We start from the raw sequence: 16,131 nt of genomic DNA, 5'->3' as shown, positions 1-16,131 counted from the left end.
GATATCATCAGGAAGAAGGGATAAGCAGTAGCAAGACCTGGAAAGACCTCATAAGCAAAGCTGAAAATGTTTAGCTTTATCTGAGGAGGAACAGGAAGCTTGTTAAAACTGTTTAAACACAGGTTTAAAACTGTGGTAAGATGATCACCATGTTTTATAAAGATCATTTTAGACCTGGCTATAGGCTTTAAGAATCTTTAAGAATCTGGGATTCCCATTTGGGAAGAGGATATGTAAATTTTGATCTGAGCACAGTAGAAAAACTTAAAGTTGAGATCCAGGAAAGATATCCCATCCCTAAAGTAACGAAGAAATGAATAATTCCTTTCACTATCACTGGAAACTTGTCTCTGCCCCAAACTCCAATTGAAAAAGAAATATAAAAGCTAACGTTATGCCAGACATGGAATAGGTCCCAAAGTTACACAAGGGCGTGGACACTAAAATTCTAAAATGATAATTTATTTTTTAAACAGGTGCCAGGCAAGTGAAAACTCTGGAGTGTACACAATAATAAAAAGAAAAAAAGTAAATTCAATCTATAACTTTTAAAAAAACATCTGGGCCCGGCCCCGTGGCGTAGCAGTTAAGTGCATGCGCTCAGCTGCTGGAGGCCTGAGCTTGGATCCCAGGCGCGCACCGATGTACCACTTGTCAGGCCATGCTGTGGCGGTGTCTCACGTAAAGTAGAGGAAAATGGGCACGGATGTTAGCCGAGGGCCAGTCTTACTCAGCAAAAAGAGGAGGATTGGCATGGATGTTAGCTCAGGGTTGATCTTCCTCACAAACACACACAAAAATCTAACCAAAAATTAGCTCAAAAGAAAAACTTGAAATCACACGAGCAAAACATCCAAAGGAATGAGAGGCAGCGTGTGTAGAAACATGTACGTTTAGATTCCCAGCAATTTCATTTGGGCCATCTGAAAAAGATTGCAAAATACGTGTATTTAAAGTGACTGAGGAGATAAAAGAAGGATTAGAAACGATAAAGAAATATTTTTAAAAAGGGAAAAATATAAGCAAGTTTAGAAAAGAATTAAAACGAACTTTTAGAAATGAAATATACCATTGTAATTAAACACACAATGGATAAAAAATGAGAAAATTACCCACAAATCAGCACAAAGAAACAAAGATGAAAGATATAAAAGATCAACTAAGATATAGAAACCAGAATGAGAAATCACCACAAAGATTAAATATGTGGTCCAGGGAGAAGGAAAAGAAAGAAATAGGAAGAAGAACTATTAATGAGAAAATTCCTGAGAATTTTCCAGAAATGATGAAAGTCATAAATGTTAGAAAACCATGAGTTCCCATAAAATAAAGTAGGAACAAAACACATTGTAGTGAAACTACGAAATAGTATAGCAAAGAAGAAAATCTAAAGAGCAGAAACAACAACAAAAACACAGATTACCTCCAAAGAAGCAAAAATTGCATTGAGAGGAGTCTTTCTAAAAGCAACACAAGAGGCCATGGGAGTACGACCTTCAGTGTGCGTCAGCTGTCAGTATAGATCCAATATCCTATAAATTTTCATAAAAATGGAGGTCAAATTGTATTTTCAAACAAAAAAGAAGAGAGAGCTTGTGTGTTTTCCAGTCATATAAATCCAGTTACATAACAACTCAATGTAAATTTCTGCAGAAAGGAAATTAAACCTTAAAATGACAGAGCGTTACACAAGAAACAATGGTAAGGCAGTTATGAAAATTGTGGGTGAATGAAATTTACAACTAATTGGGGAGCATTAAAATCAAGGATCTAAAATACCAGATGAGAATATAATGGGAAATGAAAGGGGTATAATTACAGCTAAAATGTTCTAAGGTTTGTATGTTCTTTATAAGAAAGGTAGAAATATTGGTAAATTTTAAATTTAATTTAATTACGTAGGTTAGAAAATTATACTCACTATAGAATAGAAGTATACTCCTAATTAGTAGAAAGGGAAAAAGGAAATAAATAAAAATTGATAAACTCAATAGAAGAAAGAAAAGGCTAAGAAGTAGCAAAGAAAACTCATCATAACAGAAGATAGAAAATAAAATGGTAGAATTAATTTAAATATATCAGTACTCATGACATAGCTAAGTGAGTTAAGGACACTACTTAAAAGGTAAGAATTCTCAGGTTGGATTTTAAAAAATCCACCATTATACTGTTTATAAATGTCACATTCAAACATAATGACACAGAAATTTTGAAAGCAAAGGGATGGAAAAATATATCAGACATATACTAGCCAAAAAGAAAAAAGAAACTGAACACGAATAGTTATGCAAACAAAATAGACTTTAATTAAAAACAAACAAAAAAACAAAGAAAAAAACATATTTAGGGTAACCAAAGAAACCAAGAACTAAGATGATATTTCTGAACCTGGAGACTTGAAAAACATAGCCTTCAAAAACAAAGAGTAAAAAAAGTTGAAGGTACAAATGTGCATGGCAAGTCGCCTTCTGAGTACATACATTCCAGAAAGTGTTACATATATGCACAAGGAGACATGTACAAGGTTGTTCATGGGAACAGGGTTTACACAGAATTGGAAACAGTCTAACTGTCCTCCAATAGGGAAATGGATAAAGAAGTGATGGTGTGTTTATAAAATGGAAAACTAAATTTTTGGTAAAAAAAATAAATGAAATAACACACTATATATATATATGTCAATATGAGTAAATCTCAATAACAATGTTTGTTAAAGAAAAGTATGTTGGGCCATCCCCAGTGGCCTGGTGGTTAAGTTCAGCATGCTCTGCTGCAGCAGCCCAGGTTCAATTCCTGGGCTCAGACCTACATAGCTCTGTTAGTGACCATGCTGTGCTGACAGCCCACAGCATAATAGAGGAAGATTGGTATGGATATTAGCTCAGGGCGAATCTTCCTCAGCAAAAAAAAAAAAGTATGTTCATTATGATATCTCTGTAACTTTGAAACATATACTGTATGTTGTTCATGGATATACATACACATAGGTGGGGAAGGGAGGGAAAGAATATAAAACAGCTTCAGGATGGTTTTTATGTCTGGAGAGTAAGTAAACTATTTTGGGGAGGACTGACAAACCACCAAATTCTTGCTGAACCTTTTCATCCTGTGTCACATTTGGACACATAGCATCAAGCTGTCTTATGAGCCATCATGTTTAGGAAATCTTACCTTATCAAGGAACTAAAGTTAAAACAAAAACTAAACTTTTTTAATCTTTGCCTTTCCAGAGACTAATCCCCAAATAGCCAATGATGGAGACTCTAGCAGTAGTCAACGAAATGCCTCAGGATTTACATTGTCACATCACTGTCTCAGAGCATCAAATTGATAGCAGATTTACTCTATCAGAGACAATCACACTTGCTTTGAAAGCACATTAACATTAAAATCCTTAGAAGTGAATTGATTGCAAACCTAATCTAAAACAGTTAATTTAAAGCACATTTAAAGGATAGTGAGTGTGTTTTCATTTACTGTTTGGCTTCAGCATCCTGGCAAAGGATGAGGAAAAAAAGAGGAAGAAAGACTTGGTCTCTAGTTCTTAGGCAACCAGCTTGTCCCAAAAGAGTTTAGCTGTTATCCATTCTCAGCTCAGCATGGTCCGCAGATTCTAATCAACATTAAGCGGCCCTTGATGAATGAGGAATGTAGCCTGACCTACCCTTATAGGTATAAAGTTATTTCCACCTCATCTTTAAATAAAGCCTGGGGGCTAATGGTTTGGTAGAATTAACAGGATACTTTCAAAGTTAAGTGTTTCAAAAATTTGTCCCAATTACCAAAAAATAAAAATTTAAATGTGGCAGTACGATGCTGCTTACCTTTGCTCTGCAAAAGCCTCACCTGGCCAGCTTCTCAATGAGGCACATAAACAACCAAGGATTGCTCATTTAATTAGAACTAATGTAGAGCTTTTGCAGGAAATTTTCACAATAGAGGATTTTCCTGCTCACTCTACCTTAGTACTTTTCATTGATGTTTTCTTTTATTTTTTTTTACTTTAGAGAGCCTTTTGAACCAAGTATATACCAATCCTTCATGTTTTGGCAGAACATGGAAGGAGGACATCTAATAAAAATTTTTGTTGACACCTTTGTCTCACACCTGGAGGTGAGGCGGTAGGGGTGGGGAGAGGGGAGGCGCTGGCAGTACTCTGCTGGAAAGGAGATTTGATTATGAAGGCATTTTAACATTCAAAGTGTTGCCAATAACCACAAGCTACTTCTCAATTGATGGAGAATATCATCAACATTATTACGGAAGTTTATCTTTTCACATTTATATTATGTCAATTTCCTTCATCATCTGACTACCATATTGATTTGTTGAGAATTATCACTTTATTCCATTTGACTATTACCCCCATGAGGTGTGAACTATGTTTAGCTTATTTATTATTGTATCCCATGGCATTTGATATCTCTGGTGGTAAATGGAAAGGAAGAAAAGGGAACAGCCAGTAAATGAGAGGAAGAAGAAAGGAGTTGTGAATGAAGACACCTAGTTCAATGATAGGCATGTTGAATTAGAAAGGCCTGATGAATACTTAAGAAAGATGCTTAGTACGTACTTTGCAATGTATTTTGGAGCTCAGAAGAGAGCTACAGTTATCTGTAAAACTGAAGGCCATAAGAATAGAGGTGAGACTAGAAATATAGGAATTAAATGGCCAGCCAGGAAAACTATGGCGTGAGAAGAGGCCTGGGAATAGAAAGCCTAGCAAATATCAACATGTAATAAGTATTTACAGGCAGAAGAGAATGTGAAAGAGGTAAAAGAAAACTTATAAATCATTGTGGAAGACACGGAAGAAAGAATGTAATACAATTGTCATCTTGCAGAGTAAAACTCTACTCTAAGTTATGAGACACAAGGCAGAAAATATTGGTGGTGGTAGTAATGGTAAGTAAATTGAAAATATGAATCTAAAGAGGTGGAATTAAGGATGACTTAGTGAAGAGTTGGAATTAATGGATGCAAAATATTATAGGACATGAGGCAATATGAGAGGATTGTGGAGGTCTTTGCTAGAACCGCAGTAATCCAGGCAGATCATGAAGTTCACTTGATAGATTATGGCCTTATCCATTTTTTAAAATTTTCATTGTATCTAAAAGGCATTCCAGCATGATGGAAGCATTTCTCTCTCTTTATTTTGAAGGACAAAGGGGATTTCATATGACTAATGATAGCTCACAGAAAATTAACTAATGAACAAAGAACAATTCATGCAAATATTGTCAAAATGGATTTGTTTCAAATTGTTCATAGAACTATGCTTTTACTTACATTTAATATATTAAATATACATTTAGGCTATGGAGTTGTTAGTAAAATAGAAATATATTTAATTATCCCACTACTGCTCTGTGAAGTGTTCATATAAAATTAAAATAATATGATTTGAAGGAGTGCAGTTCTTTTCAAAATGTGTCCTTGTTTTCAAGAAAATAAGTTAAAAATTGCTATAAGCTTCACCTTGGTCAAACAAATATTGAATTTAAACAACTACAATAAATAGAAGTAATCCAACTTTTGCTGATTTTTAATTTACTTCATTCATATTCCTTTACTTATTTCCCTAAACATAAATTTTTCCATAGGTATCACTTTAAAAGTCACTTTTGTGCTATATAAAAGTTTTAAATAATGCAGCATAATAATTGTACCCTTCTTCCTTTCTATGACTAATCATTAAAGCATTTTAATATTCCCCCAATCAAAATAACACATTAAGGATCTTAGGTTGTGTTTCACGGTACTTAAAATGTTTACATTTCCTGTCCTCTCAGTGAACCAGTCCCTTCATCTTCTGGCCCCCACCACACAGCACTACACCGTGCCATCCCGGGCATCCTTCTCTCCCACCTGTAAAATGCATCCTTATATTCCTCTTAACAAATTGGATCTCTGGCCACAAATCTCTCATCCCTGCTGCCGTTAATCTAACTTTCCTCAAACTCTTTCTGAGCTCATCCATCATGCCCTACTCTTGCAGTTGGCTGTTTCCTGAAGACGCTAACCTTTAATGTTCTTTCTCATGCAGGCCTCACGTTTCCTTATTTTAGGTAAAGAGGAGTACGTGAGACTTCTCAATTTCAAATACTACTTTCTAACACTAAAACTACAATATTCCTCATTTCCGCCATATTGAATCGTCACCAGGTAACTCTCTCCTCAAAAACTTTCATCAGCTCCCCCTTTGTCTTTTGAATATGATGCATTTGAAGTGAAACATCCTGTAAAGTATTCCAGAAGTTAGTTGGATGAATGGGTGAGGCATTCAGGAGGGAGATCTAACCTTCACATCTTAAGGTTAAGTCAAAAATGTGACTATTCTTTTCTCAATTCTTCTAACAGCAATTATCTTCCTGACACATCTGTTCCAGTCAAACGGTGCTGTTCAGTGTATCAAAAGGTGTGTTCCGATTCTGTCTGCAATGCTTTGTTAATGCCAACTCAGACTCCTTTTCCACTCTTGCCTCTACTGAGCAATCTTTATGTTTAAATTACATCCTCTGATTACCTTGATGAATAGTGATCTTTCCCTTCTTTGCATTTCTCCCCTACTGATTGTGTTTTGCTCCAAAATAAAGAAAGGAAGGAAGGGGAGAGAGGGAGAGAAGAAAGAAAGAAAGGAAGGTAGGCCATACATAACCACACAATACGTAATGTCTTGCACCGTAGCTGTGTGTGGGTCACGTCTCAGTTGTCCTATTGGATGAAAAACTGGAGAACAGAGGCCATTTCCTATTCATCTCTGTATACTGGGAGGACACAGCGCTGTGATTTGCCACACTATAAGCTCTTCAGTATTTTTTTTTTTTTAATCAAATTTCTAAACGTGGGGAGATTGACAGGCAAAAGTTTCTTGTAATTTTTCTACGTAATACATTTATTTCGCTTTTTTCATAAATCATGAAATTAATTCATATATTTATTAGATATGTATTGAGCATCTGCTCCTTGCCAGTAACAATTTGTGTCGGGGATATAGAGTTGGAAAAGGCAATGTGAAGTGAGTTGTGATGGAAGTACTTTCAGAGTTCTAGTGCCTTCACAGAAGGGGTATGTAAATTAGACTAAGAATTTAGGAGACTCCAAACCAAGCTGAGGCATGAAAAGCTAGCATATACTCAAAGCTAGTAGCAGAAATTCATGTATATCATTGCACAATGGAAAGTACACAATTTGTTCATTTACTATATTTCTAATAATTATTTAATTTATTTAGCCTGACTGAGGTGGTCTAGTAAAGATTTGGCATGCTCACCGCCCCAGTGGGGTTTGTTTCCCTAACAGGGAACCACAGTACCCATCTGTCAGTTGTCATATTGTTGTGGCTGTGTGTTGTTGTGATGCTGAAAGCTATGCCACTGGTATTTCAAATACCAGCAGGGTCCCCCATAGTGGACAGACTTCCAAACTATGCTTCCAGACTAAGACAGACTAGGAAGAAGGACCTAGCCACCCACTTCGGAAAAAGTTGGCCATGAAAACCCTATAAAGAGGAGTGGAGCATTGTCTGCTAAAGCAGTGGAAGGTGAGAGGATGACGCAAAAAGACGAGGCAGCGTTCCGCTCTGCTGTACACAGGGTCACCAGGAGTCAGAATCTACTGGACAGCACTAACAATAAAAGCTCGACTGAACCAATAATCTTAGCTTTATATTTCCACTGCCTAGAGGAATCTCACTTTTTTTCTTTAAACTAACAGGAAGACTTCTGTCAATATAAAAAAAATTGCATTCTATGATCCAGCTTTGATTAATGTTTGCAACTTTTTAAAACACATTTTTACTTCTCACAGCAGCTATTTCTAAAGTAAAGAAAAATGCTAAGAATACTTGAGTTATGTATTCTCTTAAAGCCATTCACACTATAGCAGCAAAAAATTGAAATAGCTAATACGAGATTAATGTACATCAATGTACCAAGTTATAATATCTTATTTATCTTAAAAACAGAGCAGTAAAATGTGTCTGCACTCCTAAAATTGAAATTAAATAAATTTATAATAGGTGTTGCAACATTTTTTGACAAAGAAACATGAAGTCTATAGTTCATTCTAAAAAGGGTTCTTAACAGCTTCCCCAAAATGGTTATGATAAAAATCTGCTCATATGCTACATGAGAGCAATGTCAATTCATCAACACTTCAGTGATGACTTACATTTGCAAATTAATCTAGAGTTAAACACTGAGTTTTTATGTGATTAAGTAAATGTTCAAGTGTTGAAAAGACAAAGGCCAGGTGTCATTACCCCCAATACTGAATGAGAAACTGAGACTCAGAGAAGTTCATTGATCTCTACAAGTTCACAAAGCTAATAAATTATAGAGCTAACAGAAACTGTCTTTAATTGTATGTAACATCAACTTTTAAGATCCTTTCACCATTGATATAAGCCTCAGCCCAAAACACTTTCCAAAATTCCATACTGCTTTTGAAGAAAGATAGTAAACTTCTCCTAAGGCAAGTAAGCAGATGTTCTCACTGTTCAGTATCCAGCAAGCCCAAGCCTCTTGCAGCTGAGTTCCCTTCTCATCATTCATTTGTTCTGAGGGACTCTATGTATAGTATGACCCACAGGATAAGGTTGAGGCTACAGAGGTAGAGTGGACAATTAAAGCACTATGAGAGATTGTTCAAGATAATAATGTTGAACAGTCGAAGTCTTCATGCTTCTCACAGAAGTAGAGATAGAACATTTAGGACAGAACTGTAGTAAACCATAATTTTAATATAGTTAGCATTCAGGGCAGCAATAGGGTTGAAAGAAAGAAATAGGATTGGATCCAGTGAATTTTCCTTCTGAATAATCTGTCCTTGGTAAATAGAATGTATTGACTTGGAATGCATGTTTATATGGAATAGTTTGAGGGTTGGGTTATTGGGATTATGTATGGAGTGGGTAGAGTGAAGATGAGATAGATAACAGTTATTTGTGAAACAGAAATAAATTCTTAGCCAATTAGACTAATCCTAGTAGCCTTTTGCAGACTCTATAATCTAGTTATTATTTTACTTATATAATAATCATTTGCTGAGCATGATTATATGAAAGGACAAGTGCAAGAAGCTCTGAGAGATAAAAATTTATGTAATAAATGAGTTAATTTAATGAAGAGGATCTTACAACATTATACAGGGGAAATAAATGTAAACCCAAATAACCATAAGATAGAACCATAGAAGTATATATGACTAATATAATTTGAAATTCTTTCAAAGTTTATTAGAAGGAGAGAGTGTAGGCCAGAACGGCCACTTCTAGCTATCAAAAGATGACATTGGTTCTGGGCCTTGAGGTAGCTATGGAATGATAAGACATTGATACGGTAAGACAAAAAGCAAACAGTAGGATTTTGAAATGCATAAACTATATGAGTGGGTGTGAACAGATGAACTTGGATGGATTCCAAGGAATGCATTGAAAGATAAGATTGAAAATACACATGGGAGGCACTTTTGAAGGTCCTTAAGGACTATGTTTAGGCATTTGGCTTGGATTTAGTAAGCATAGGGATAAGGATTTGGGGAAAAAGTAAAGCAGGATTGTAGACACCCTTAAGAAGAGTGGTCTGTCAGCAGAAATGGAAATTAGATTGGAAGAGAAGCAGTGCAAAAAGTGGGGAAAACATCAAGGCAGCCACTACAAAACTTAAGATGAGAAGTAACAGGTCAGAGCTTTACTTCTGAAGTCTTGCACGTTCAGCAAATCTCTTCTAGGGAGCTCCCCTTTCTAAAAAAGAAAAGTAACACCTGGATAAAACATCTCCACATTTACAGAGGTTCTCACTTGCGAGTGTGCACAGGGATCATCTGGGTATCTTTTAAAACTGGCATATTCAGGATCTTACCATCAGAAATGGTTACCAAGCAAGGGCTCACCAACTGACACGCATAAAGAGCCAATTATTACAGCATCAGCCTTTGGGAAAAGAAAAGTAGCTTTATTTGTGAGATTGATCTACAAGGAGATAGGAGGCATATGCTCTCAGATCTGTCTCCTAGATCCAGGGCTTGGGGCAAAATTTATGGGATGAAAGACATGGCGGTCTGAAGTGTGGAGACAGAAGATTGGAGGTATGGAGAAGTGAGGTAATTGATGATCTGCACAAGCGTAGTTAAGCTTTATGGCTCTTCCTAGGGCGCATGTTCACAAAATGGTGGTGTTAGCATGACTTGAGGGTGGAGTTTTCAGCCCTTTGACGTCAAAACGGTTACTTATTGGATATTTGTGCAGGCCCAGCACTGACAGTGTCAACCTGGCCTGAACTGGACAAGGGATCTCAGTTCCTAAAAAACCACTCTTAATTACTCTGTTGATAAGATGAGGTCAGTTGAACCGGCCCTGGAGGGCCCGTGGTTACAAAATTTGTATCAGAAGTTCTAGGATAGGACTCATGGAGTTTTCAACAATTCTCCAAGAAATTCTAATGTAGGTGACCCAGGGATTATAATCTAAAAAACATTGCTTTAAAGAATCTAAGGATTTAAAAAAATTTTTTCCTTAATTGCATCCTCCCTCTAGGAGACCTTCCAAAAATAACCAATTGCAAAACGTTCTCTATTATGGGACTTCTGACCAACACTATTTATAAGGAAAGTAGAAGTTTATTGTAAAATGAACAAATTATTGACTCAACCATTACATATAATAAACAAATAGGAAAATATTCACAAATTGTAAAGGGTTGGCATTATATATAACATACTGTTCTTAATGAAGACTCTGCTTGTCCTAAGTGGAAAAATAGATTTTTCTGTCATTTTTCTCCTTTTATCATTCTTCTCGGGAACACACAGAAAAATGTAAAGCCTTTACGTAAGACTTGTAACTGGATGATGTTCACTTGGCAACAAAACCAATGAATGTTTTTTGTATTTAATTTTAAAACAGTACTAACAGGAAATGCGCTTGGTACCCTATTGAATCTTTACTGACTCCATGTAATTCACAAAAACCTCATCCTCTTAGCTACTGTGTGCTTTGCTTCCTTCAGCCTACACCTTTAACTTTTTTTGGAGGAATGTCCTTGGGCTACCAGAGCTGCTTTGACTACAAGCACAGGGAGCCACAGGTGCCTGGGAATTGATGTCCCTCCAGGATAGCTCTTAGCCAATGACTGACTGGTAAGAATTATAAAAGCCCAGCTTCCTTGACTGAACTTGGGACAGATTCTGCGGCTTGATCTACACTCCAGAGCTTCCCTGAGGAATCAGGCTGACTGGGACTTTGCCTGAAGCCTCACCTTTGGCTTCTTTCTATTTCATGTCCTGCTTTCCCCACTCCCAAGTGGATTTCTCCTGGGAGCACTTTTTTAACAAACAACATGTAGCTGATTCCTTATCTCGGGGTGTGAGTCTAGGGAACCAAGTCTAAGGCACAATGTTAACCACATTTCCAACTAACGATCCCTCTAGGAGAAAAACAAGTAAAAAGACAAATGTATCAACATTTTGATATTTTGCTGTAAACAAGAAAGTCCTAGTCAGAAATGGTCTCTGATCCCACTTTGAAAGGGCAAGGAGTTATTCGTGAAATTTATATAGGAACGTATGTTTATTCTACCTACCCACCTCCAGATTTTTTTCACCAGATTCAAAATCCTTCCCTTATATACTCCTGTGGATTAATATTAAAGACAGATTTGGCAGAATCACAACATGTTGCCAATTAACCTGAAAATACCTTAAAATTTTTGATTTGTCAGTCCCATCATCTGTCTATCCTGGAAGAATCACAACTGAGGACAGAAACACATATAGAAAGAGAGGGGGTCCAGGAGAGTCATGTAATGCTTACAACTTTGTCTGAAACCTATTTTTTTATTCAACATTGAATGAACTTAAAAACTTCAGAGGTGTCTGTCTTATCAAAACTCAGTAGAAGGCTGTTGGTTCTAACTCCTGAAGGTACCATTTGATTTTAGTGATCAGAATATGCATAAATCAAGCTATGTTCATGGTATAAATACATTTCTCAGAAAAATTGATCAAACAATTGTAAATTCTAGAAGTATGTATGATAAATGCAAATCTTTTTAAAAGTAAGCCATCTTTCAGTATACGCTCTAAGTTTTATTTAAGTCTTATCTCAAATACAATCACTTTTCTGACTACCCACAGGTCTTATTCTGGTTAAATCTGGAATAGAACCCTTTCCTTTCAAAAATATCTTAAGTATCCTTAGATCTATTGTCCCAGCAATATTTTTCTGTCCAATTTATCATTTCTTTCTAATTTCTGTGACTTTCTTGGATACTAAACTTCTGGAACTTATTTGTCATCCTGTGATTAACTTTGTTGCTAATACATACTTGGACCTATTACCATCACCCAAACATACATCCAACTAAAGAATCCCACAGAATCTCCCCTCTGGTATGGGATTAGAGCATTATTCTCTCCAGCCCTGCACTCAATACTCCTGGCTACATTCTCCATATCTGTGATCCACAATCAGACAATATTCCATTGCTTATAGCTCAAGATCAGTGTTTTCTAAAGCGAGATCTGTGGAATCCTGGCACTTGAGGATAATTATAGGTAACATGTGAAAAGAAAAAATGTCAGATAAAGGATCCCAACATAAAATGCTTTTGACAAATCCTAGTTTAAACAAAGTAAAACATGCTATTTGATGCAGGATATTTCAAACATTTAATATAATAATGCTCATTGTAAATCTTTAATAAAGGGCTAGAAAAAGCCTTACTTACATATCCTATTCAATAATCAAACTCTTTTCCTTAACTTTTTACAGATTAATTGAGGTATAATTGACATGTAAAAAAATGCATATATGTATATACTAATAAAACCATTGCCACAGTCAATTTAATGAATCTATTCATTACCCCCAAAAGTCTCCTTGTACCGTTTTATAATCTGTTCCTCCAAAACCTCTGGCCCCCACATCCCTAAGCAACCACCAATCTTCTTTCTGATACTATAGATGAATTAGAATTTTCTATAAATGAAATCATAAGATGTGTAATCTTTTATATCTGTAAGATTTTATCTTACATTTGCTTCTAAAAATTTTATGCTTTTAGCTTTTACATGTATGTCTATGATCCATTTTGAGTTAATTTTTGTATATCTTGCAAAGTATCGATAGAAGTTCATATTTTTGCACACGGATATCTAATTTTTTTAACACTATTAATTAAAAGGACTATAATTTCTCCACTGAGTTATCTATGTACCTTTGTTGAAAATCAATTTAGCATGTGTGTGGTGGTCTATTTCTGAATTCTATTCTATTTCTTTTATCTATTTGTCTATCTTGACAAAATCTTGATTACTGAAGGTTTACAATAAGTCTTGAAATCAGTGTAAGTTCCCCTTTTCAAAGTTGCTTTGGCTATTCATTCCAAAATATTTCATATTTCTTATGCTAGTACATATGGGTATTATTTATTTTATTTTTTGTTTTTTTATTATGGTAAAATATATATACATAAAATTTATCATTTCAAGCATCTGTAACCATACAGTTCAGCAACACTAAGTACATTCACACTGTTGTGCAACCATCACCACCATCTAACTACAGAACATTTTTCATCTTCCCAAACTGAAAATCTGTAGCCATTAAACAATAACTCCCCATTCTTCCTCCCCCCAGTACCGAGCCACCATCATTCTACCTTCTGTCTCTATGAATTTGACTCTTCTAGGTGTCTCATTAATGTGGAATCATAGAGTATTTGTCCTTACAAATGCAGATGCTTCATGAATTTGTAGTGTCTTTTATTTCAAGCTTAAGTTGATGTTAACTATATATGTTTTATAACTGCCCTTTATGAGGTTGAGAAAGTCTTTTTCTATGTCTAGGACGCTGAGTGTTTTATTAGAATGTATATTCTACTGTGGTTAGGCGATGTGTTCTCTAAATGTTAATTAGGTCAAGTTGGTTGATAATAATGGGTAATAATTCTATATATATAGTGATTTTTAGTCTATTATTTTATTAATTATTGAGGTAGGGAAGTTGAAATCTCTGACTTTAATTGTGGATTTTCTATTTCTCTTTAGAGTTCCAACAGTTTTTGCATTATGTGTTTAAAGCTCTGTTATTAGGTTCATAAACATTTAGGGTTGTTATTTCCTCTTGCTAAATTAATTGCTTTACCATTATAAAGTGACTCTATTTATCCCAGATAATATGCTTTGTTCTGAAATCAACTCTGTCTGATAGAAGTGCAGCTAATTCAGATTTCTTTTCATAAATATTTACATGGTATATATTTATCCATCCTTTTATTTTAACTATTTTTATCTTCATATTTAAAGCAGGTTTCTTGTAGACAGCATATGGTTAGGTCTTTCTTTTTTATCCAATTTGACAATCTCTTTAATTGGAGTATCTGAACTATATAAATATAATACAATTTTCTATATGGATGACTTTATTATCTATTATTGATATGGTTGCTATTTGGTTTCTATTTCTCCTATCTGTTTCTTTGTTCTTGTTTTTCTCTTTTCTTCTTTCTTTGGATGACTTGAACTTTTTATTTAATAATGCTATTTTATCATCTATGTTGACTTTTTAACTATAATTCTTTGTTGTGTTATTTTAGTATGCACACACTTTTAACTCACCACAGTCAGCCATCAAATAATATACCAATTCACATGTAGTTTAATAACCTTTCAACAGTATACTTCCTCTACTGTTTGATGGGACTTTGTGCTACTGTTGTCATACATTTTAATCCCACACATTTTATAAACCCCATAACATATTGTTATTATTTTCAGTCATACAGACAATTATGTTTAAAAGATGTTAAGTCATTTTAAAAATCCTTTTTATTTAATCATGTGATTATTGTGTACAGTGATCTTTATTTCTTTGTGTAGATCTGGTTTTCCATCTGGTATCATATTACCCCCTTTTTTTGTGTGTGTGAAGGGATCAGCCCTGAGCTAACATCCATGCAGATCCTCCTCTTTTTACTGAGGAAGACTGGCCCTGAGCTAACATCCAGCCGATCTTCCTCCACTTTATGTGGGATGCCATCACAGCATGGCCTGACAAACTGAGCATCAGTGCGTGGCCGGGATCTGAACCAGGGCAGCCAGCAGCAGAGAGCGCGTGCTTAATCGCTACGCCATGGGGCTGGCCCCTCATATTCCCCTTTTTGAAGGACTTCCTTCCACCTGTCTTATAGAGCTAGTCAGTTGATGATGAATACTTTCAGTCTTTGTGTTTCTGAAAGATTCTGTAGTTTTTGTCTTTGTTTCTGCAAGATATTTTTGCTGGGTAGTGGGTTTCAAGTTAATAGCTTCTTTATTCAGTACCTTAAAGATATTGTTCCACTGACTGCTTGTTTGCATTTTTTTCAGTGAGAAATCTGTTTTAATTCTCTTTTGTAGTCTTCTGTATGTAATGAGTCTTTTTCCTCTGGCTACTTTTAATATTTTTCTTCCTATCACTGGTTTTAAGCAATATGATTATGATGTTTTTGGAATAGTTTTCTTCATTTTTTTTGTGCTGGGGTTTATTGTTCTTTTGGATCTGTAGTTATATGGTTTTAATAAAATTTTAAAGTTTATCAGCCTTTAATCCTTCAAATATTTTTCTGAATGCTCCCACTCTTCCTCAGGGATTCCAATTAAACATATAGGAGGCCAATATAGATGTCCCACAGCTCATTGAAGTTCTGTTTAAAGTGTTTTTCAGTCTTTCTTTCTTTGTGTGTTTCCTTTTGAATAGTTTCTATTGTTATATTTTTAAGTTTACTAATATTTTCTTCTGCAATATCTAATATGCCATTAATCCTTTCCATGTATTTTTCATCTCAGAAATTATAGTGTCTAAATATAATTTGACTTCAGCCACGTTGGTAGCTTTCATGTCTTTACTTAACATATTTAAAATGTCTCTAGCTTCTCAACTATATGAAATACAGTTATAATTATTTTAATATCTTTGTCTATTAATTTTCTCATCTTTGTTAATTCTGGCTCAGGTTTGACTGTTTCATTTTTTCCTTCATTATGAGCAATGTTTTCTTGTATCTTTGCATGTCTGGAAATTTTTAACTGGATGAAAGACATTGTGATTTTACTTTGTTGGGTGAGGAATTTTTTTATTCATATATATAT

The sequence above is a fragment of the Ceratotherium simum genome, chromosome 14 (assembly GCF_057802395.1).
Source record: "Ceratotherium simum simum isolate JZ-2026a chromosome 14, ASM5780239v1, whole genome shotgun sequence".
NCBI lineage: Eukaryota > Metazoa > Chordata > Mammalia > Perissodactyla > Rhinocerotidae > Ceratotherium > Ceratotherium simum.
This window is presented reverse-complemented; position numbering follows the sequence as displayed.